We start from the raw sequence: 25,793 nt of genomic DNA, 5'->3' as shown, positions 1-25,793 counted from the left end.
TGGTCGAGTTCAGAATACTCTTTGATTGTAGGTGAACTATAAATCCCAACAACTACAACTCCCAAATGTCAAGGCCTATTTTCCCCAGACTCTACCAGTGTTCACATTTGGGCATACTGAGTATTCGTGCCAAGTTTGGTCCAGATCCATCATTGCATGAATCCACAGCGCTCCTCTGGATATAGGTGAACTACAACTCCCAAACTTAAGGTCAATGCCCACAAGACCCTTCCAGTGTTTTCTGTTGGTCATGGGAGTTCTTTGTGCCAAGTTTGGTTTAAATCCATCGCTGGTGGAGTTCAGAATGCTTTTTGATTATAGGTGAACTATAAATCCCAGCAACTACAACTCCCAAATTACAAAGTCTATTTTCCCACAAACTCCACCAGTGTTCACATTTGGCCATATTGAGTATTCGTTCCAAGTTTGGTCCAGATCTATATTTATGTGAGTCCATAGTGCTCTCTAGGTGTAGGTGAACTACAACTCCAAAACTCAAGGTCAATATCCGCCAAACCATTCCAGTATTTTCTGTTGGTCATGAGAGTTCTGTGTGCCAAGTTTGGTTCAATTCCATCATTGGTGGAGTTCAGAATGCTCTTTGATTGTAGGTGAACTACAAATCCCAGCAACTACAACTCCCATATGTCAAGGTCTATTTTTCCCAAACTCCACCAGTGTTCACATTTTGGGCATATTGAATATTCGTTCCAAGTTTGGTCCAGATCTATCTTTATGTGAGTCCATAGTGCTCTCTGGGTATAGGTGAAGTACAACTCCAAAACTCAAGGTCAATGCTCAACTATAAATCCCAGCAACTACAACTCCCAAATTACAAAGTCTATTTTCCCCAAACTCCACCAGTTTTCACATTTGGGCATATTGAGTATTCGTTCCAAGTTTGATCCAGATCTATCTTTATGTGAGTCCATAGTGCTCTCTGGGTATAGGTGAACTACAACTCCAAAACTCAAGATCAATGCTCAGCTATAAATCCCAGCAACTACAACTCACTACAACTCCCCAATTACAAAGTCTATTTTCCCCAAACTCCACCAGTGTTCACATTTTGGGCATACTGAGTATTCGTTCCAAGTTTGGTCCAGATCTATCTTTATGTGAATCCATAGTGCTCTCTGGGTATAGGTGAACTACAACTCCAAAACTCAACTATAAATCCCAGCAAATACAACTCCCAAATTACAAAATCAATCCTCCCCCAACCCCACTAGCATTCACATTTGGGCATATTGGGTATCTGTGCTCAATTTAGTCCAGTGAATGAAAATATATCCTGCATATCGGATATTTAGATTATGATTTAGTACTAAAATGACAGGTATCAAGTAGCAACGAAAACAATATTATGGTTGTGGGGTCACCACAATATATGGACCGGCATTAAGGGGTCACGGCATTAAGCAAGGTTGAGAACCACTGTTCTAATTGGGGGAAAGAAAGAAAAAGCAAGTGCAATGATGCTGGTACTCTATGGGTGGCGCTAGAGAGCTGCAAGAGAAGCCCTGGAATCTGATCAAATAGCTTTAGATCAAGATTAGAAAAAGGAGGAGGGAATGGAGAAGCCCCCTCCTTGGAGCCTTTCAGAGGGGAGATGGATAAACACAGTCAAGCTCTTTCTTGCAAGGGATGGGAAATTTACTCAGTCAGGTCGAAAACTCTAACTTGGCTCAAGTGGGCCTCAAACTTTTTTGCACATTTCCCACTGATTGGAACTTTATTCCCTTCTCACCATCTTTGGCATTGTTTGAAATACTGGAGATTATTTTGCAAAAGAAGCAAAGAAGAGAAGGAGGAAGAAGAAATAACTCTCGTCTGATATACTGATTAATTATATCAATGGGCATTATTGCTTGTTTACCACTTTTGGCAAAGTAAGGGTTTGCAAATGCCGGCTAAGCCTGTCAATGGGTCAACAAATCTGCTCTGGGTTTTGTTCTGAACTGATCCGATCAAAGAGCTCTCTAAAGTTCTGAAAATTAATAACATGATCTATAGGTTCTTGTGGGTTTTTTCGGGCTATAGGGCCATGTTCTAGAGGCATTTTCTCCTGACGTTTCGCCTGCATCTATGGCAAGCATCCTCAGAGGGAGTGAGGTGACCTCACTACCTCTGAGGATGCTTGCCATAGATGCAGGCGAAACGTCAGGAGAAATGCCTCTAGAACATGGCCCTATAGCCCGAAAAAACCCACAAGAACCTAGTGATTCCAGCCATGAAAGCCTTCGACAATACAACATTATCTATATAAATAAAAATGTAATGTTCAATGTATTGTTGAAGGCTTTCATGGCTGGAATCACTCAGTTCTTGTGGGTTTTTTCGGGATATATGGCCATGTTCTAGAGGCATTTCTCTAGAACATGGCCATATAGCCCGAAAAAACCCACAAGAACTGAATGTAATGTTCATTTGTGGTATTAACATAACACAAAAACCACTGGATGAATTGATACCACATTTGGATACAATGCACCAATCAGGCCAACGCATGACCATTACTCATAAATACACTGAAAAACACAGTAGAAGAGACTAAAAAAACCCAAAAAACAAAAATACATTACAACGCATGCGCAAAACCACATATATACACACATATAGACAAATATATACACACAAAAACCTCACCGAGCTTTTTTAACCAATTTTAATTAGTTCTTGTTTTAACTATTAAACTATTAACTATTCTTTTAACTTTTAACTATTAAAAACAAACACCCATTCTCACTGCGTTTGTGTTTATTGTAATTTTATATTGTTGTATATTCATATGTTTTTGGAATTATGATGTTGTTTATTGTTTATTGTTTGCGTTTTTGGTTTGCATTTGGTCGTTCTTTATTGCAATTGTTGTTCGGGTTTGGCCCCATGTAAGCCGCTCCGAGTCCCTATCGGGCAGATGGTGGCGGGGTACAAATAAAGATTATTATTATTATTATTATTATTATTATTATATACACATACTGGGCCACAGCAACACGTAGCAGGGGACAGCTAGTTATTAGTAATAATAACTATGTAAAGTGATCAACTGCTATGATTGAATAATAATAATAATAACAATGCAAAGTGAATGCATTTTGATACCACTTCAACTGCCATGATTTAGTAATAATAATTAGAATCAATGCCATCCAAGCCAGAATAGAAAAGTCGACGACAGATCCCAAATGTAGACTCTGCAAGGAAGCAGATGAAATAATAGATCACGTCCTCAGCTGCTGCAAGAAGATCGCGCAGACAGACTACAAGCAGAGGCACAACACCGTTGCTCAGATGATTCATTGGAACTTGTGCCACAATTACCATCTGCCTGTGACAAAGAACTGGTGGGATCACAAGCCGGAAAAAGTTACAGAAAATGAGCACGCCAAACTCCTCTGGGACTTCCGGATTCAGACAGACAGAGTTCTAGAGCACAACACCCCTGACCTCACAATCATGTTAAAAAACTAAGTATGATGTTACAATCCCAGGAGACAGCAGGACTGAAGGGAAACAACTGGAAAAGCTGACACAATATGAAGATTTAAAGATTGAACTGCAAAGACTCTGGCACAAGCCAGTAAAGGTGGTCCCAGTGGTGATGGGCACACTGGGTGCAGTGCCTAAAGACCTTGGCCTGCACTTAAAAGCAATCAGCGCTGACAAAACGTGGATGTGGGACCAAGCCTTTGGGTAACTATGTGAACAATGACAATGACAATGATGACAATTGCTATGGTAATGGACTATGGACAAGCTTGATGGAGTCTCCAACTACAGAATTTGGCTAGATAATGACTACTAGACTGGTGTATTTTAGTAGATTTTAATTGTATCGACTTAATGTTTTTAACTATATATAATTATTGGGTCTGTTATGTATTTTATTATGTGTACGTGGAGGCATTAAATTGTTGCTGGAAGCCACCCTGAATCCCTTTCCCCCCAAGAAGGGTGGAGTACATTATTTACTTACTTACTTACTTCATTTATATACTGCTTTTCTCAGCCCTTGGGCGATTCAAAGCGCTTAACAATAGCAGAATTCAATGCTCAACATCGTAAAAAGAGTGTAAAAACAGTTCAAAACAATGATATAATAAACAATCAGTTAAACATAACATCTCATTAGCATCTCATAGGTAGAATCAATATCCAATCTCATAATCCATTGTTCCATGTTCCTATATTCAATGCACTAGTATTGTCATTCTAGTCCATGTCCTTTAAACTCTACATACATCTACTGTCCGAAGGCCTGGTCCCAAAGCCATGATTTTAATTTCTTTCTGAAAGCCAGGAGAGAGGGAGAAGATCTGACCTCATTTGGAAGTGTGTTCCATAGGCGAGGGGCCACCGCCGAGAAGGCCCTGTCTCTTGTCCCCGTCGGACGCATTTGCGCAATTGATGGGAGCGAGAGCAGGACCTCCCCGGATGATCTTAGATTAGCCAGGAGAGAGGTAGCACATCTTACCACATTTGGGAGTGTGTTCCATAAGCGAGGGGCCACCGCCGAGAAGGCCCTGTCTCTTGTCCCCGCCAGATGCATTTGTGCAATTGACGGGAGCGAGAGCAAAGCCTCCCCGGATGATCTTAGATTACAAGATGGGACGTAGGGGTGGATGCATTCGGACAAGCAAGCTGGGCCAGAACCATACAAATACTTGAAATAAAATAAATAAATAATAAAATTGTTTCAGGACTTCGGAGAGCTCCTTTCAAGCTTGAAATCAAAGACAACTAAAGCATTGACTCCATAGTTGGAACTAATGAGTAGGTTAATCTCAATCAATCAATGGATTTACTCTCATTGGAACTGATGATATGATTTGGAGCAAAAATGGAGAGACGATTCACTGGTACTAAATTCACCACATGAAAGAAACATTACGGGTCTTTGGGTCTCAATTAAGAGACAAAAATGGAGTTTAAATAAATATTATCATCGGATTGTTGTAGGTTTTTTGGGCTATATGGCCATGTTTTAGACGCAATCTCTCCTGACATTTCGCCTGCATCTATGGCAAGCATCCTCTGAGGATGCTTGCCATAGATACAGGCGAAACGTCAGGAGAAAATGCTTCTAAAACATGGCCATATAGCCTGAAAAAACCTACAACAACCCAGTGATTCCAGCCATGAAAGCCTTCGACAATACAATATCATCATCATTATTATCATCATCTCAGGCCAATGTTTGGGTGTATATGTGCTTCTCAATTTATGGCAACTCCATGGATTTTGTAGGGTTTTCATAGGCAAGAAATACCCAGAAGTGGCTTTGTCAGCTCCTTTCTCTAAAACAGAGCCTCCAGCACCTGATATTTTTGATGGTCCCCCATCCAAGTACTGACCAAATCTGACCCTGCTTAGCATCCAAGATTGGGGGTAAACAGTGAGTGGGATTATGGTAGATGTGACAAAATTTACACACCATTCCCAAACAGCAACCTAAACGAAAAGATTAGTTAGGTTAACATTAGGTAAAGGTGACATTAAGTCTAGTCATGTCCGACTCTGGGGGGTGGTGCACATCTCCATTTCTAAGCTAAAGAGCCAGCGTTGTCCATAGACGCCTCCAAGGTTATGTGGCAGCATGACTGCATGGCGTGCCGTTACCTTCCCGCTAGAGCAGTACCTATTGACTTACTCGCATTTGCATGTTTTCCAACCCTAGTTTGGCAGAAGCTGGAGCTAACAGCAGAAGCTCACCCCACTCCCTGGATTCAAACCGCTGAACTTTTGGTCAGCAAGTTCAGCAGCTCAGCGGTTTGTATACACAGGCTAGAAGGGGGTTGCTTGTAACCCGGTGAACTAGAAGGAAGGCAAAAAAGTTAAAGCAGCTGGGTTTTTTTTCCTCATGCAAATGCAGCAGGTCAATTTCCAGCTTTTCAAGTCTGATCCAGTGAACTTAAAAGAGATGCATAAAAAACATCACAGGGATTTAAAGAGCAGTTGTCTCTTCACAAAAGGACAGCTGAGACAACCTTTTCCATTCTATTTGCATTCTTGTTCAAAAATTATCATTTTCTCCTTCTCTCCCCCTTCTCCCCCCTCTCCTACTCTTCCTCTTCCTCCTCCTTCTCTTCTTCCTTGTCCTTCCTCCTTTTCTTATTCTTTCACATTTTCTTCTTCCACTCCTCCTCCACCACCTCCACCTCCTCCTCCTCTTCTTATTATTTCCCTTCTTTTTTCCCTTCTTTCTTTCAATTATTTTCTCATTCTTTCGCCTTATCTTCCTTCCCCTCCTCTTCTCCTTCTCTCTCCTCTTCTTCCTCATTCTTCCACCTAATTTTCTTATTATTTCACCTTATCTTCTTCCATCTCTCCTCCTCTTCCCTCCTTCTCCTTTTCCTCCTCTCTTCTCCTTCTCCCTTCTCCTCCTCTTCTCCTCTTTTCTCCTTTTCCTCCTCCTCCTTTTTTCTTTTCTCCTCATTTTCTTCTTTTTCCTCCTCCTCCTTTTCTTATTATTTCACCTTATTTTCGTCCTTTCTTCTCCTCCTCCTCCTCCTCCTCTTCTTCCTCTTCCTCGTTCTTTCCCCTTCTTTTCTCATTATTTCACTTTATCTTTCTCTTCTATTCTTCTTCTCTCTTCTCCTCTTCTTCCTCTTCCTCCTTCTTCCCCCTTATTTTCTTATTCTTTCACCTTATTTTCCTCCTTTCCTCTCCTTCTCCTTCTCTTCCTCTTCCTCCTTCTCTTCCTTCTCCCTTCTCCTCTTCTTCCTCTTCCTCCTTCTTCCCCCTACTTTTCTTATTCTTTCACTTTATCTTCCTCCTCCTCTTTTCTTCTTTTACTCCTCCTCCTTTTTTCTTTTCTCATTTTCTTCTTTTTCCTTATTATTTCACCTTATTTTGTCCTTTCATCTCCTTCTCCTCTTCTTCCTCTTCCTCTTTCTTCCCCCTTCTTTTCTTATTATTTCACTTTATCTTCCTGTTCTATTCTTCTTCTCTCTTCTCCTCTTCCTCCTTCTTCCCCCTTATTTTCTTATTCTTTCACCTTATCTTCTTCCTCCTCTTTTCTTTTTTTACACTTCCTTCTCCTTTTTTTCTTTTCTCCTCATTTTCTTCCTTTCCCCCCTCTGTCTCCTTTTCCTCCACCTCCTGTTCTATCTCTTCCTTCTCTTCTTCCTCCTCTTTTTCCTCCTTCCCCCTCTTTCTCTTTCTCCTCCACCTCCTGTTTCAACTGGCCCACAATAATCCAAAACTATAAATGGAGCTATGCACATAAGTGATCCTAGCACAACCTTTCCTCATCCATCCACCCACTTTATTTCAAATGAGTGAAAATAAGCTCTGGATCAGATTTAGGATTAGAGATATGATTGGGTTGTTGTGAGTTCACAAAACAACATGCAAAAATAAACAACATTTCCTAATATTTACATAACCCACTATACAATTTATCTCACCAACATACATCTCTACTCCATCTATTCATAAGTGGAATATACAAACATATATGCAGAAGGGTTGCTGTGAGTTTTCCGGGCTGTATGTCCATGTTACAGAAGCATTCTCTCCTGATGTTTCGCCTGCATCTATGGCAGGCATCCTCAGAGGTTGTGGGGTGTTCACAACCTCTGAGGACACCTGCTATAGATGTGGGTGAAATGTCAGGAGAGAATGCTTCTGGAACATGGCCATACAGCCTGGAAAACTCACAACAACCCAGTGATTCCAATCATGAAAGCCTTCAACAATACAGAAATATGGTTGTTTTAATCCTGATTGCAAAAAAAGGGGGAAAATAAAAGTTTTCCCTTCCTCTCACCCATACACAATACGAGCCTGATGAGGCTGAGTTATTATTAAGAGAGACAAATGTATACGAAAAGTCATTAAGAACACCCTTGGGTGACATTATGGCTAATTATTTAATTGCATCAATCCCTAGTGGGTTGGAGTACATTAATTATAGTGAAATAAAATGCCTTGTTCTAAATCATTTGGCTCAGCAGTTGGTGCATTTATATATTTATATTGTGTTAATTTGCTTTAATTATTTTATTTTACCACTGTATGCATTTTATTCGGATATAATGTTGTGTGCATTCTGTATTTTATTTTGTTGTATAGTATCTTTGCGTTTGGCCTCACGTTAGCCACCTCGAGTCCCTTTCGAGGAGATGGTGGTGGGGTATAAATAAAGTTTATTATTATTATTAAATTATATAGTAGATCACTTTTTTAAAATGGTTCCAAAAAGTGGAAAAAGTTCACGACAGGCCACTTTGAATCCCAAACAGGTTATCTTTGTTATCCTTGCAAATATAGTACATCCCCATCATTACAAACAAATGGGAACAACCCAAACAGTGCCGGGAGGATCAGTCCTGCAATTCAGAGCATGCAAATCAGTGCATTCATTAATTACAAAGTAAAGAGGGAGAAAAGGATTAATTACCTGCAAGGTGTCCGGCAGCTGAGTCTCTCTTGGCAAGATGTTTCAATTACCTTCTTCTCCTTCTTCCTGCCCTTTGGCCATTTCTCGGTGTGTTTTTCTGCTTGCGTTGGCAGTCTGTGACCATTTTTTAATATTTGCCACCGGATCCTGAAACAGCATTATGCGCTCCTATAAGAAGCCCATGCGACTTGGACCTATTCTTCCATGTCTCCTTTTGTGCTCTCCACTTCCAGGCATCTGCTTATGCCGAATCCCTTTCCTTGCACTTAGCAGGCTGGGGAAGGAAGGAAGGAAAGAGCCTGTCAGAAACCTTCAAACCTCTTTCTTGGAGGGAGTTGTAAACATTGGCACCAAGCTCGCATTAATGGCTCCTTAGATCCCTGCCTACGGAGAAATAATTTTGGCTTTTCTTAGGTGCCTTAACTCTAAAGCAGGCGATCTCTTTTTGTTTTTCTCCCCATCTTACCAGCAAAGATATTTTGGAAAGAAAGATTGTATAGGAACCTATTTCTTCAACCTTATTTTTAAAAATGTTTTAATTGAAGTTTTATCATGTGAAATACAGAAAGTGAAAAAAATAAATCTAATGATTGTATTTCCTTTACATTAAAGTGGGAGAAAATTTGGTTGTATAGAAAGTAGGAAAAAGAGAGGAAAGAGGAAAATATATATCTCTATATAAATAAAAATATAACATTCATTTGTGGGATTAGCATAACTCAAAAACCACTGGATGAATTGACACCAAATTTGGACACAATGCGCATATCAGGCCAACGAGTGACCATCACTCAAAAAAACACTGAAAAACACAGCAGAAGATACTTAAAAAGCAAAAAAAAAAAAACCAACAACCCCAAAACAAAACATTACAATGCATTTGCAAAACACACAAAACACATATACACAGACTGGGCCACAGCAACACTTGGCAGGGCATGGCTAGCAAGTGTGCATGTCTCTGTGTGTACATGTGTGTATGTATATATATATATGTATGTGTGTGTGAGTGTGTGCATATACACACATACACTCGTTTGTGGGATTAACATAACTCAAAAACCACTGGATGAATTGACACCAAATTTGGACACAATGCACATATCAGGCCAATGAGTGACCATCACTCAAAAAAACACTGAAAAACACAGCAGAAGGGACTTAAAAAGCAAAAAACAAAAACAAAACCAAACCCAAAACATTACAATGCATTTGCAAAAGCACACATACACATACAAAACACATATGCACAGACTGGGCCACAGCAACACGTGGCAGGGCATGGCTAGCAAGTGTGCATGTCTGTGTGTGTGCCAAAATATAAAAAAATACATTACAATGCATTTGCAAAACAACATATATACGGAAACACACATATATAGACACACGTACACACATATATACACACAAAACACGTATACACAGACTGGGCCACAGCAATGCATAGCAGGGGACGGCTAGTATATAAATATACTGGCTGAATTAACACCAAATTTGGACACAGGACACCTTTCTGGCCAACAAGTGACCATCACTCATAAAAACACTGAAAAACAGAGTGTAAGAGATGTGGGATTTACATAACTCAAAAACCACTTGACAAATTGACACCAACTTTGGACACAAGACACCTACTAACCCAAGGAGTGACCATCACTAAAAAAATTGATTTTGTCATTTGGGAGTTGTAGTTGCTGGGATTTACACTTAACTTACAATCAAAGAGTATTCTGAACTCCACTAATGATGGAATTGAACCAAACATGGCACACAGAACTCCCATGACCCACAGAAAACACTAGAAAGGTTTGGTGGGCATTCACCTTGAGTTTGGAAGTTGTAGTTCACCTAGATCTGGAAAGCACTTTGGACTCAAACAATGATGGATCTGGACCAAAGTTGGCACCAATACTCAATATGCCCAAATACGAACACAGATGGAGTTTGGGGAATATAGACCTTGACATTTGGGAGTTGTAGTTGCTGGGATTTATAGTTCACCTACAATCAAAGAGCATTCTGAACTCCACCAATGATGGAATTGAACCAAACGTGGCACACAGGACTCCCACGACCAAGAGAAAACACTAGAAGGGTTTGGTGGGCATTCACCTTGAGTTTGGAAGTTGTAGTTCACCTACATCTAGAGAGCACTTTGGACTCAAACAATGATGGATCTGGACCAAACTTGGAACGAATACTCAATATGCCCAAATATGAACACAGATGGAGTTTGGGGAAAACAGACCTCGACATTTGGAAGTTGTAGTTACTAGTATTTAAAGTTCACCTACAATCAATGAGCATTCTGAAAACTACCAATGACAGAATTGGTGCAAACTTCCCACACAGAACCACATGACCAACAGAAAATACTGAAGGCCATCCAGTCCAACTCCCTTCACCAGGGCAAGAAAACGTAATCAAAGCCCTCCTGACAAAGAGCCATCCAGACATAGATATAGAGAGATAGATATGATTCACACACAGAGAGATATAGTATTATAGATTTGAAAGGGACCCCTAAAGAAGGACAATGATATGTTGCATGTTCCAGAGGAGGCAAACCAGACAATCCCTACATCAACACTGACAAAGATAAAGCAAGAAATACTTTTTACCCAGAAGCATCAAGACATTACATATATTAGAAACCATTATGGTACTTTATTTTCCAGATCACCAGACTGAGCAGTGACCAAAACATTGAACAAAATCTCTTTGTTCTTGTCTTTTTCTATATCTAGCATGCCTAATAAAGAAATATTCAGGCTCTCTTTGAATTTTTATTTTTTAAATCTTTTGTATGGCTTCATTTATATCTTTTCAAAACTGTTGCGCTTTCGGGCAGTTCCACCATGTATGGAAAAAAGTTCCTGTCTGTTGTTCACATTTTCAACATTTGTTGGATGCATTTTTATAACATTTAGTAATTTTGTATGGTGTAATGTACCATCTAGGAGCCCCCTCTGGCGCAGTGGGTTAAAGCGCTGAATTTCCAAGCTTGTTGACCAAAAGGTTGCAGGTTTGAATCCTGGGAGCGGCATAAGCTTCCACTGTCAGCCCCAGCTTCTGCCAACCTAGCATAGAATCATAGAATCATAGAATCAAAGAGTTGGAAGAGACCTCATGGGCCATCCAGTCCAACCTCCTGCCAAGAAGCAGGAATATTGCATTCAAATCACCCCTGATAGATGGCCATCCAGCCTCTGTTTAAAGGCTTCCAAAGAAGGAGCCTCCACCACACTCCAAGGCAGAGAGTTCCACTGTTGAACGGCTCTCACAGTCAGGAAGTTCTTCCTCATGTTCAGATGGAATCTCCTTTCTTGTAGTTTGAAGCCATTGTTCCTTGTCCTAGTCTCCAGGGAAGCAGAAAACAGGCTTGCTCCCTCCTCCCTGTGGCTTCCTCTCACATATTTATACATGGCTATCATATCTCCTCTCAGCCTTCTCTTCTTCAGGCTAAACATGCCCAGCTCCTTAAGCGGCTCCTCATAGGACTTGTCCTCCAGACCCTTGATCATTTTAGTCGCCCTCCTCTGGACACATTCCAGCTTGTCAATATCTCTCTCAGTTCGAAAACATGTAAACGTGAGTAGATCAATAGGTACCACTCTGGTGGGAAGGTAATGGCGCTCCATGCAGTCATGCTGGCCACATGACCTTGGAGGTGTCTGTGGACAACACCGGCTCTTTGGCTTAGAAATGGAGATGAGCACCAACCCGCAGAGTTGGACACAACTAGACTTAATGTCAGGGGAAATGTACCATCTATATAGCATTTTAAGCTAATTTTCTTTCAAATCATAGGAATAGGTATATTTAAGTCTTTGATTCCAGGCTCTCCTCCAATGTTTTAAATCAATTTGGTGTCTGATGTTCTGAGCTCTTCAACCCTATTTTATGTATTATTCGTATTATTACATGCAACACATGGACTGATTTGTATACAAATGACATTCTGAAAACTTCCAATTGTTTATTATTATTATTACTATTATTATTATTATTATTATTAAAAAGAGAGAAGTCCTGTGGATTACAAATAATCATTCTGTTTTGTATTTATTATGGCTTCAAATTGATACACAACTTTTAATTTTGTGGATTTTATATTATTATTATTATTATTATTATTATTAATCTCTCTCTGTTTTTGAAGAAAGCCATTCATGTTAAGAGTCAGATCTGTATCTTTCCAAATAGGAGAGAAGGATAATAGAAAACAGTGGGCAAATTGAAACAAGCCTTGAAAGTATTGTTTTTGAAAACACAAGTTAGAAAAAGTGGATGAGAGACATTTTTAAAAAAAGGATTAAAGAGGCACCAAATTTAAGGAAACAATCTCAGGAATCAAAACATAGCCGTTCCTAATTCTTTCTCAGCCCGGTTCTTGGGTTTCCATATGTATTGTTGTATGGAGAGAGTATAATTCTTCAGGTCTATGCATGAATAAACAAGTACATCTGGACAGCCCTAATACATAATTTATATTGATCAGTCACTGCAGATCTAACCGAATAAACTCAAAATGAACACTAATTGTTTTGACAAACTGGAGCCTTATTTGGTGAACCCATTTGATTATTTTGCCTTATTTCGACAGTGATTGTCAACTGGAGATATATCTATATACATATAAAAATGCTCTGTGCATAATGAGTACCTTAAAAATAAAAGAACCAATGAATGAAATCACACCAAATTTGGCAACAAAACGTCTCACAACACAAGGAGTGACCATCACTCAAAAAATTATGATTTTGTCATTTGGGAGTTGTAGTTGCTGGGATTTATAGTTCACATACAATCAAAGAGCATTCTGGACACCACCAACGATGGAATTGAACCAAACTTGGCACACAGGACTCCCATGACCAATAGAAAACACTAGAAGGGTTTGATGGGAATTGACCTTGAGTTTTGCAGTTGTAGTTCACCAACATCCAGAGAGATAGATAGGGAGTTGTAGTTGCTGGGATTTATAGTTCACCTGCAATCAAATAGCATGATAGAATTGAACCAAACGGGACATGCAGGACTCCCATGACCAACAAAAAACACTAGAAGGGTTTGATGGGCATTGACTTTGAGTTTTGGAGTTGTAGTTCACCAACATCCAGAGAGATAGATAGATAGGGAGTTGTAGTTGCTGGGATTTATAGTTCACCTACAATCAAATAGCATAATAGAATTGAACCAAACGGGACATGCAGGACTCCCATGACCAACAAAAAACACTAGAAGGGTTTGGTGAGCATTGACCTTGAATTTGGGAGCTGTAATTCACCTACATCCAGAGACTACCATGAACTCAAACAATGATGGATCTGGACCAAACTTGGCACAAATATTCCATATGCCCAAAAATGAACACAGATTGAGTTTGGGGGAAAGAGACCTTGACATTTGGGAGTTGTAGTTACTGGGATTTATAGTTCACCTACAAGCAAAGAGCATTCTGAACCCAACCAAAGACACAATTGGGGCAAACTTCCCACACAGAACCCCCTTGACCAACAGAAAATACTTAAGGCCATCCAATCCAACTCCCTTCACCAGGGCAAGAAAACGCAATCAAAGCCCTCCTGACAAAGAGCCATCCAGCCATAGATATAGATAGAGATATATATATATATAATTTAGATACACATAGATATAGTATTATAGATTTGAATAGATATAGATAGATACGATTCACACACAGAGATATAGTATCCTAGATTTGGAAGGGACCCCTTAAGAAGGACAATGATATGTTGCATGTTCCAGAGTAGGCAAACCAGACAATCTCCACATCATCACTGACAAAGAAACAAGAAATAACAAAGAAACAAGAAATACTGTTTACCCACAAGCATAAAAAATTACATGTATTAGAAACCAACACTTTCTCATTACTTTATTTTCCAGATCACCAGACTGCGCCACAGCAAATATATATATATATATATATATATATATATATATATATATATAGCAAAGAAGGGTGTATGAGAGAAATAAAGACCCTGAGAATATATGAAAGACAAAGAAAGCATCTATGAATCCCAGCATAGGAGATTCATTCATTCATTCATTCACTCACTCACTCACTCAAGCAATCAAAATAACAAGGAAGAGCCTTAATTGTTCCAAGTGAAGAAACACAAATGGGAGCCTTTGATTTAAGACAGTGCTTCTCAACCTGGGGGTTGGGACCCTGGCAGAGGTCGCAAGAGGGGGGTATCAGTGGGTTTGCCAAAGTCTCCCAAGTTGGTCATGTGGGTTCTGTGTGGGAAGTTGTTGGCCCAGTTCTATCACTGGTGGGGTTTAGAGTTCTTTTTGATTGTAGGTGAACTATAAATTCCAGCAACTACAACTCCAAAACTCAAGGTCAGTACCCACCAAACCATTCCAAACTCTTGGTCAAGAGAGTTCTGTGTGCCAAGTTTGGTTCAATTTCATTGTTGGTGGAGTTCACAATGCTCTTTGATTGTAGGTGAACTACAAATCTCAGCAACTACAACTCCCAAATGTCAAAGTCTATTTTCCGCAAACTCCACCAATGTTCACATTTGGGCATATTGACTATTGGTGCCAAGTTTGGTCCAGATCTATCTTTATGTGAGCCCATAGTGCTCTCTGGGTGTAGGTGAACTACAACTCCAAAATTTAAGGTCAATGCTCACCAAACTATTTCAGCATTTCCTGTTCGTCATGATAGTTCTGTGTATTTTCTGTGTATTTCCAGTATTTTCTGTTGATCAAGAGAGTTCTGTGTGCCAAGTTTGGTTCAATTTCATCATTGGTGGAGTTCGGAATGCTCTTTGATTGTGGGTGAACTATAAATTCCAGCAACTACAACTCCCAAATGATAATGCTCTTTGATTGTAGATGAACAATAAATCCCAGTAACTACAATTCCCAAAAGACAAAATCAATCATATAAATCAATGAGACTTACCATAAGTTAGTTACACTGGTTTCAAGGGCATAGGGGGAATCTACCTTCTAGAATTAATGCAGCTTGACATCACTTTAACTGTCATGACTCAATGTTATGGAATCCTGAGAGTTGTAGTTATACAAGGTTTCTGGCCTTCTCTGTGCTGGTGTCTCAACTAACTACAAAGACCAGGATTCCATATCATTGAGCCATAGCAGTTAAAATGGTATCAAATTGCATTCATTTTATAGCGTAGCTTCAATCCATCACATTTTCTTTCAATGGAAACTTGACTTTCCCCTTCCTTTCATTTTGCCCAGGCAACATATGTGTTACATTGAGGACAGGCATCCTGCTACTCTTGGGAATCTGGAACCATTTGTGTTTCCACACTCCAAGATCAATGATCTACAGTAAATCTTGCCAAATCAATAGGAAGGGGGAAGGAAAAGAAATCTCGAAAATATATCATTTTTAAAGGGGAAGGAGAAAATCTCACAAGAGACACGGCCATTAAAGTCATACCTGCGACTCGTTGCAGCTGCAATTAAAAACATTCCGACAATAAATCAAGGCTTCGTTGCCTTTAAGGCTTTTAACTTTGCCTCCAAGTTCACACTGGCATCCCCCAAAAATGTGCCAAGACTTTCACAATGTGTTTTTATAGACTCATAAATACATAGGACAATTCATCCGAGCGGTATTTCTTTCATATTTGATGACAATGTATTATGACATTCATTCATTTGGCGCACCAAAGAAAACCCCTCTAATGCACTTAAAATCAGATTCCAAACTAAATGTTTTATGGGAAAATATTCTATTGATCATCCATTTAGAGATACTCTGAGGTTGATTCATAACCAAGCGTTTAACGAGAGAAAGAGAAAGATCTTTCCAAGGGCACCGAAGAACATTACATTCGGAAAAATCAAAACTAGGACAAGTGCCATAATTGCGTCAAATAAGTGGATGTTTTGTATTTCAGACTAGCCGTCCCCTGCCATGCATTGTTGTGGCCTGTCTGTGTATATGTGTTTTGTGTGTGTATATATGTGTGTGTATATATTTGTGTACAGTGTTTCCTCACTTATCACAGGGGTTACGTTCAAGGACCACCCACAATAAGTGAAAAACCGCGATGTAGGGATGCTATGAAATGCCTTGCCTGACTTACCGGGCAAGGGCTGTTGTGGGGGTCGGTGCCCTCCCACCAGCCATGCAGCTTACAGGGGGCTTCTTCTTCCCTGGCTGATCCCCACCCCTGGATCCCCACCCCTGGATCCCCACCCCTGGATCAGCCAGGACCAGCTTCTCCACCTCTCCCAGCAGCCTTTGCAGGGCTGCCCTGGGTCTCCACTGGTTGGATTGGCAAGGGCTGGCTTCCCCATCTTGCCCTGGAAGCCACAGAGGCCCAGGGCAGTGCTGCAAATGCTGCTGGGGTGAGATGGGGAAGCCGGCCCTGGCCGATCCGCTGGTTGGATCAGCCAGGGCTGGCTTTCCCACCTCACCCCAGCAGCCTTTGCAGCACTGCCCTGAGCTTCTGCAGGGCTCCATGGCTGCTGGGGCGAGGTGGGGAAGCCGGCCTGTCCAATCCAACAATAAAAACAACAATTAAAACAATTAATGAAGACACATGCATTAAAATTGAAATAAAAAAACCAGTCCGGGTCAATTCATTTCCATAAGTTGTGTGATCTTCTTCCACTTGCTGCTCACTGATAAAATGCTTGGTCCCATAACCAAGTCTTGATTTTCCTTCTAAAAGACAATAGGGAGGTGACCAACCTGATATCTCTAGGGAGGGTATTCCATAGGTGGGGGGTCACTGCTGAGAAGGCCCTGTCTCTCATCCCCATCAACCGTGTTTGCAATAGGGGTGGGATCGAGAGCAGGGCCTCTCCTGAAGATCTTAAACTTTGTGATGGTTCGTGGCAGGAGATACATTCAAACAGGTAGTCTGGGCCAGAACCGTTTAGGGCTTTAAAGATTAAAACCAGCACTTTGAATTGTGCTCGGAAGCTGATCGGTAGCCAGTGGAGTTGGCATAACAAAGAAGTTGTATGTTCCCTGTATGTCGCTCTGGTGAGCAACCTGGCTACCGATTGTTGGAATAATTGAAGCTTCCGGGCAGACCACGTGGAAGAGCATGGACCACTGTGGCCAAGTCAGACTTCTCAAGGAACGGGTGCAGCTGGCGCACAAGTTTTAATTGTGCAAAAACTCTCCTGGCTACTGCCGAGACCTGGGGTTCTAAGCTCACCGATTAGTCCAGGATCATTAATTAGAATATTAGTTCTAAACCCTAACCACAAAACAGCAAGTCCGTGGAAAGTGAACCTCGAAACAGTGCGGGAACACTGCATATGTATGTGTGTGTGTGTGTATATATAGTTTTGTGCATGTGTTGTAATGTATTTTTGGAGGTTTTTTTTGGCATTTTAAGACTCTTCTGCTGTGGTTTTCAGTGTTTTTATGAATGATGGTCATTTGTTGGCCTGATAGTTGTATGGTGTCCAAATCTGGTGTCAATTCATCCAGTGTTTTTTTGAGTTATGTTAATCCCACAAATAAACATTGCCTCCCCAGACTACAAATCCCAGTATTCCATAGTATCAAGCTATGGCAGTTAAAGTGGTATCAAACTGTATTCATTCTGCTGTGTAAATGTGCCCAAAAGACTCTCCCGATCATTTTTTTCTAGCTCTAAGAATCAAGTGAAAACGTCAGATGGTACAAAAAGGGTTCAAGGGCCACACAATGCATCCACAGGTGAATTATGGTGAGAAATCCATACATATAGGAACCTGCAACTCTACTTCCAAAATTTTGTATTGACATAGTGGACCTCGGGGAAAATTGTGCGTGGAAATTGCCTCAATTTGGAAATTTTCACTTTTGTTGGTTGTAGGATGTGTACAAAAATGCACCCATTTGGAAAAACTGCTCACCAAAAAGTTGAACACATTTATGGGGAAATATCTGTATAGGAACCTGGGCAAAATTCTAAGCAAAAGGAGAGGGAGAATAAAATAAAAGAAAGAGAAAGAAGAGGAAAAGAAGATTGAAGAGGGCTATTACACCAAAAATCATGTGAGGATAAGGCTGGTGTTGGAAAAACCAAGAGTTGCAAGACGATCAAGCTTGACAGGTTCACATATCCCTTGCCACAGTCAGCAGCAATGAAAGGACATAAGGTGAGACAAGGAAAACTATATATAGGCTATCTATCTTTATCAGAGGCCTTAAAATAAAAGCCAGTCTGTGCTGGAGACCAGAGAATGTTTTGCTTGGCTGGTCTCCCTTAACCAGATCTCCGAACACCATTGCCATTATGCAAATTCCCCTCTCCAGTAAAACCTAATTGGGTTTTACTGTATATTTTACAAATGAAGTTAATGTCACCTTTCATTACATTGCCTACTAACTCATTTCCTTAAGAGTGGCAATCAAACTGTGTTCTGATATCAACACCATCTCTTTAACAATATGGATTCAAAGAAGCCTTATTGAAAACAAAATGCATATTCAGTGTTAATGGTGGAAGCTAGCTCAGCCATCTATGGTCAGCCCACGACTTCTGCAGATTTGATTATTCACAGATTTGATGAAAATATTCTTTTGAAGGATCTCTAGTTCCTCCAGTATGACTTTATGGCAGTGGTTCTCAACCTTCCTCATGCTGCGACCCCTTAATACATTCCTCATGTCGTGGTGACCCCCAACCATAACATTATTTTAATTACTACTTCATAACTGTCATTTTGCTACTGTTATGAAGGCAAAAGGAAGAGGGGCCGACCAAGGGCAAGATGGATGGATGGCATCTTTGAAGTGACTGGACTGACCTTGAGGGAGCTGGGGGTGGTAACGGCCGGCAGGGAGCTCTGGCGTAGGCTGGTCCATGAGGTCATGAAGAGTCGGAGACGACTGAACGAATGAACAACAACAAATGAATCGTAATGTAAATATTGGATATGTAGGATGTTTTTTCATTCACTGGACCAAATTTGGCACAGATACCCAATACGCACAAATTTGAATACTGGTGGGGTTGGGGGGATGATGTTGTGATATGGGAGTTGTAGTTGCTGGGATTTATACTTGATCTACAATCAAAGAGCATTCTGAAGTTCACTGATGATGGAATTGAACCAAACTTGGCCCACAGAACTCCCATGACCAAAATATTGGCAGAGTTTGGTGGGCATTGATCTTGATTTTTGGAGTTGTAGTTCACCTACCTCCAGAGAGCACCGTGGACTCAAATAATAATGGATCTGGACCAAACTTGGCATGAATACTCAATATGCCCAAATGTGAAGACTGGTCAAGTTTAGGGACAATAGACCTAGACATTTGGGAGTTGTAGTTGCTGGGATTTATAGTTCACCTGCAATCAAAGAGCATTCTGAACCCCACTAGCAATAGAATTGGGCCAAACTTTCCACAGAGAATCCCCATGGCCAGTAGAAAATACTGTGTTTTCTGATAGTCTTTGGTGACCCCTCTTACACCCCTCTTGCAAACTCTGCAGGGATCCCAATCCCCAGGTTGAGAAATGTTGCTTTATGTGTATTTTATAACATATTTATACTTAGGTGGCTCAATGCCCTGTATTGGCTCCATTCTACACTACAAAAAGTTATGAAAACAGGTCACAGTATACATTTATAGCCTTTTCCCTACTCCCACACTCTTTTTTTTTTTACTATATAGGCTTCAGAGACCTAACATATATATGTCCCCAGAAAAACAACATCCAGCTTATAACATTCAAATCGGCAGAAAGTGGCACATTGAGTGTAGCTAGAATGAATGCAGTGTGATATTACTCTAACTGCCATGGCTCAGTGCTATGGGATCCTTGGAAGTTGCAGTTTTACATGATCTTCAGCCTTGTTTCTGGAAAGATGCACACACAAGAACACACATTTTCTGTATTGTCGAAGGCTTTCATGGTTAGAATCACTGGGTTGTTTTAGGTTTTTTTGGGCTATATGGCCATGGTCTAGAGGCATTCTCTCCTGATGTTTCACCTGCATCTATGGCAAGCATCCTCAGCATCTCACCCTCACTACCTCCCACCTCTGAGGATGCTTGCCATAGATGCAGGCAAAACGTCAGGAGAGAATGCCTCTAGACCATGGCCATATAGCCCAAAAAAATCTACAACAACCCACACATTTTCTCCCCAAATGAAATAAATACCAAATTTGGGCGTATTGGGAATTTGTACCAAACTTGGTCCATTGAATGAAAATCAATCCTGCATATCAGATATTTACATTATGATCCACAACAGTAGCAAAATTACAGTTACAAAGTAGCAATGAAAATAATTTTATGGTTGGGGGTCAACAAAACATGAAGAATTGTATTAAGGGGTTGCGGCATTAGAAAGGTTGAGAAACACTGGTGTAGATGCACCTTAAGCTTTCATCTGTGACATGTTGGACAATATATGCTTCACCTGCTTGATGTAATGTCTTGACTTTCATTTTTTTTTTGTGGTGCAAGCCTATCAAGTTTGCTAAAGCAACCCCTGCCTCTGTTTTCAGTAGGATTTATTTCCCCAGTAAGCAAATTTGGGCTCTTGCCTATTTGATCTCAGTCCATGCTCACTGAGTGTGCACGGAAGGGAAATTTACCATTGAAATCATCAATAAAACATGGTTGCATTTCTGTCTGATAAATTAGTAATTGGTAGTGAAGTGAATGAAAGTATAAAGGGGACACAAACACACACATATATACGCATATATGTATATATACAGTATATACATACAGATATATGCCATAACATATAAACATAATGCATGCGCAAAGCCGCTGTAAAAATAAAACAACACCTTTTTGCCTTGGGTTAAATGATATTTTCTAAAGCGGAGCTGCATTTAAGCTTCTTGGAAAAACCCTAGGGCCAGATTGCCAGAGTGAAGTGTCGAGGGAGACCCAAACCAAAATCTAATAATGGTTAAGATAAATGCCTTCAAGTACCATTTGGGGCCTGCTCAAGCAGACAAGCTCTTAGAGGAAAATATATTTTATGACTAAGCTGCTGGGGAAAGTAAATGTATGTGTGTTTGGGTTTTCTTCACTCACACATTTGCTGCCATCTTGATAGAGTATAAAACATCAAAGATTTGGAGCTTAATTTAGAAGCAATTTTGTATCACACAGTGTATCACACAGTATCACACAGTATCACACAGTGGTTGACTATGACCACTGTGATGCTCTGATATTGTTTTGGTGGTGCTGCTTATTAGAGAAATGAGGGTAAACTATAGCTATGTACATCAAGTAGAATATATGTCAGGGTTTCTCAAAATGTGTTCCGTGGAGCCCTTGGAGCTTTGAGAAACATACTGAGGGGTTTCGAGATTCCCTACTTCTTCACCCCCTCCAAGCTTTTTCTCCTTTTTCCTGATCCTACCACTTACTCCACCTCCTTCACCCACAAATGCCTTTTCCTCTCACTTTTCTTGCTTCCAAAACCTTATTTCCCTTCCTCTGCTCAGGAAGTGCTTTCATTTTGCTTTTCCTGAATGGCAGAAGGGAGTTGAACTGGATAACTTCTGGGATTTCTGATAGTGGTTGTTGTTGTTGTTGTTGTTGTTCTTCTTCTTCTTCTTCTTCTTCTTCTTCTTCTTCTTCTTTTTGTTACAACAAAGGCTGAGTGGCCATCTGTTGGGTGGTGCTTTGATTGTGCTGTTCCTGCATGGCAGAAGAGGGTTGGACTGGATGGCCATAGGGTTGCTCCTATTATTATTACTATTATTACTACTACTATTATTTGAAGCACAAGATGAGTCCACAGCAAACAAGATCACTCTGCTGGCTGTTGAATTGGATCACACATTGGACACTTCCCAAGTGTCTAGGACTGTGTGATGTATTGGTGAATAATCCGTGCAGATCCCACTAAGGTGCCTTCTGCAACTTGCAGATGGTAATTTTGGGAGCGCGGCTTGTGTTTAAGTGCCAAGGTCTTTAGGCCAAGGTCTTCAGGCACTGCACCCAGTGTACCGATTCTGGCTTTGATGGCATTGGTTCGAATGGCTTGTTCTTGGGCTGCCAGAATCAGGTCCTCCGTCTCCTTTTTCAGAGTTCCTATTATTATTATTATTATTATTATTATTATTATTATTATTTGGAGCACAACAAGATGAGTCTACAGCAAACAAGATCACTCTGCTGGCTGTTGAATTGGATCACACGTCGGACACTTCCCAAGTGTCTAGGACTGTGTGATGTATCGGCGAATAATGGGTGCAGATCCCAGTAAGGTGGCCTTCTGCAGCTGGCAGATGGTAATCTTGTCAGTGCCGATTGTGTTTAAGTGCAGGCCAAGGCCTTTAGGCACTGCACCCAGTGTGCCGATCACCACTGGGACCACCTTGACTGGCTTGTGCCAGAGTCTTTGCAGTTTAATCTTTAAATCCTCATATTGTGTCAGCTTTTCCAGTTGTTTCTCTGCAATCCTGCTGTCACCTAGGATTACAATATCAACAATCCATACTTTGTTTTTTAACACAAATCATGAGGTCAGGAGTATTGCATTCCAAAAATCTGTCTGTCTGAATTCAGAAGTCCCAGAGTAGTTTGTCGTGTTCATTTTCTGTAACTTTTTCAGGCTTGTGATCCCACCAGTTCTTTGTCACAGGCAGATGGTATTTGTGGCACAAGTTCCAATGAATCATCTGAGCAACAGTGTTGTGCCTCTGCTTGTAGTCTGTCTGCACGGTCTTCTTGCAGCAGCTGAGGATGTGGTCCGTTGTTTCATCTGCTTCCTTGCAGAGACTACACTTGGGATATGTTGTAGACTTTTCAATTCTGGCTTTGATGGCATTGGTTCGAATGGTTTGTTCTTGGGCCGCCAGAATCAGGCCCTCCGTCTCCTTTTTCATAGTTCCTATTATTATTATTATTATTATTATTATTATTATTATTATTATTTGAAGCACAACAAGATGAGTCTACACCAAACAAGATCGCTCTGCTGGCTGTTGTATGGGATCACATGTCGGACACTTCCCAAGTGTCTAGGACTGTGTGATGTATCGGCAAATAATGCGTGCAGATCCCAGTAAGGTGCCTTCTGCAGCTGGCAGATGGTAATCTTGACAGTGCCAATTGTGTTTAAGTGCAGGCCAAGGCCTTTAGCCACTGCACCCAGTGTGCCGATCACCACTGGAACCACCTTGACTGGCTTGTGCCAGAGTCTTTGCAGTTCGATCTTTAAATTCTCATATCGTGTCAGCTTTTCCAGTTGTTTCTCTTCAATCCTGCTGTTGTCTGGGATTGCAACATCAACGGTCCATACTTTGTTTTTTAACACGATTGTGAGGTCAGGAGTATTGCATTCCAAAACTCTGTCAGTCTGAATTCAGAAGTCCCAGAGTAGCTTGATGTGTTCATTCTCTGTAACTTCTTCCGGCTTGTGATCCCAAAAGTTCTTTGTCACAGGCAGATGGTATTTGTGGCACAAGTTCCAATGAATCATCTGAGCAACAGTGTTATGCCTCTGCTTGCAGTCTGCGGCCAATCATCATCTCCTCTTGAGAAGTCTAAAGTGATAGAACCAAGAGAGGAGGAGTTGACCATCTCATCTGGACTTTGTGGGAACCGTGCCCCATAAGAAGAAGGCTGTTTGGGGCTCAGCAGCCTCTGTTTATATTGGCCAATCTACCTCACTCGGGCTGGAGATCAAGGGATCAGCACTTAATTTTCATTCCTTGAATAAAGATATATATATATCTCCGCATGGAAATAACAGAACATGAAAGGTTAAACCAATATGGAGTTTTACATTGCTGAAAGGGCATTTGCATCGCAGCTGCCATGAATGCAATTCGCTTGTTTAATGAATTTTTTATGCTTATTTAATGAATTTCACAAAGGTTTGGTGTGAACTCCCATCCCCCCCCAACCTTCCTTCTTCTTCATAAAATGGAAAAGGACTTTCTAGAGCCCCCCACCCACCCACCCCACCAATATGAAATAATAAAAAATGGAACCAAAGTTATGAAATGAGCAATCTCATTAGTTCAGCAGGATACAGTTGATATGAAATCAGTCCTGTTTCTCAATTATTACGGGAGATCCATTGCTCAAATTGTAACTTGTTGTAATAGGATTGCAAATACACCGTTAGTTAAAATATCAAAAAAGACCTGATAGAATGAAATTGCATTTTTCTTAAAAAAAAGAAATGGCTGATAACAATATAATTAATATTTACTGTACAATCTGTGATAAGGGTGCATTGTGTGCATTTTTAATAAGTCATGCAAATTGATGTATTTTTTTTTTAAAGAAAGGTGTTCTGTGAAATCAATGGGGTCCCTTCCCTCCTTCTTCTCTATTGCTCCACTTTGGACACCGTCTTTTTGGAAGAGTTTTGGTGATATTGTTAAACTGGGAAATCCTTTGTGGTGGCAGATGCTCCCATCCAAAATTTAACCCAAGGAACTATCCAAGGTGCTGAATTCAATTCTCAAAACAGTAACAGAACATTGGAGAGGCCTTTAACATTTTTAATAATAATAATAATAATAATAATAATAATAATAATAATATAGGGTTACAGCCTGTGTTGGATGGGGTTACACTCCCCCTGAAGATGCAGGTTCGCAGCTTGGGTGTGACCCTGGACTCATCGCTGAGCCTGGAACCCCAGTGCTCAATAACTATTTCCCAATAACTCAATATCTACCTATAACTCGATTGCTCAATCACTATCTATAGTATCTCAATCACTAAATTTATCTTTCTATCTATTTCTCAATCAGCTTCTTTATTTAATTCTCAGTCATTCTTACAATGGTTTTCTCAGAGTACCTGCCTGACCAACAGCACATCTGAAGCTTTCTTCTCTACTGAAGGAGGCAGGGAAGATTCCAAAATGAAGACCCAGGAAAAAAGGCGGTCCCTAGACCCAAAGAGATACTTTTCTAAACCAATAACTTCAGAGGGCTTGCAGTCTGGCTTTCCAGACTTTGATACTGTTAAACTTCCAGGGTGCTGCTGGGTCTGTAGCAACCTTGGGGAAATGCAAAAGAACACTATCCCATGCAACTAAAAGGTAGTGCAAACTATGCTCTTGGAAGACAGAACAGTGGTGGGTCTGTAAATGACTTTGAAGACCTATTCTAGTATTTCAGACAAAGATTTCCATATGGAAGATGGTCACAACAAGGATAGGGAGATGACATGTTTCTCTTATCACCAACAAAGCTGAAACACAGCTAACTGTTGCTCGGTCCAGTAAATGGTCAGGGCACCAGACACTGGATAAAAAGGTGTCAGGTTTTACAATGTATTGTAATGTAATATAGCTGAGTCATGCACTGTTAATGGGCTTCTATTGGAAATGCTGAGTCATGCATTAACTGTATATAGGGAATCATTTGGGGAATGTGTTCTGACCTGGTCCAGGTGATTGTGATT

This window comes from Anolis sagrei, chromosome 8, assembly GCF_037176765.1.
Source record: "Anolis sagrei isolate rAnoSag1 chromosome 8, rAnoSag1.mat, whole genome shotgun sequence".
Lineage (NCBI taxonomy): Eukaryota > Metazoa > Chordata > Lepidosauria > Squamata > Dactyloidae > Anolis > Anolis sagrei.
The sequence above is the reverse complement of the archived record's forward strand: the minus strand, read 5'-3'. Positions refer to the sequence as shown.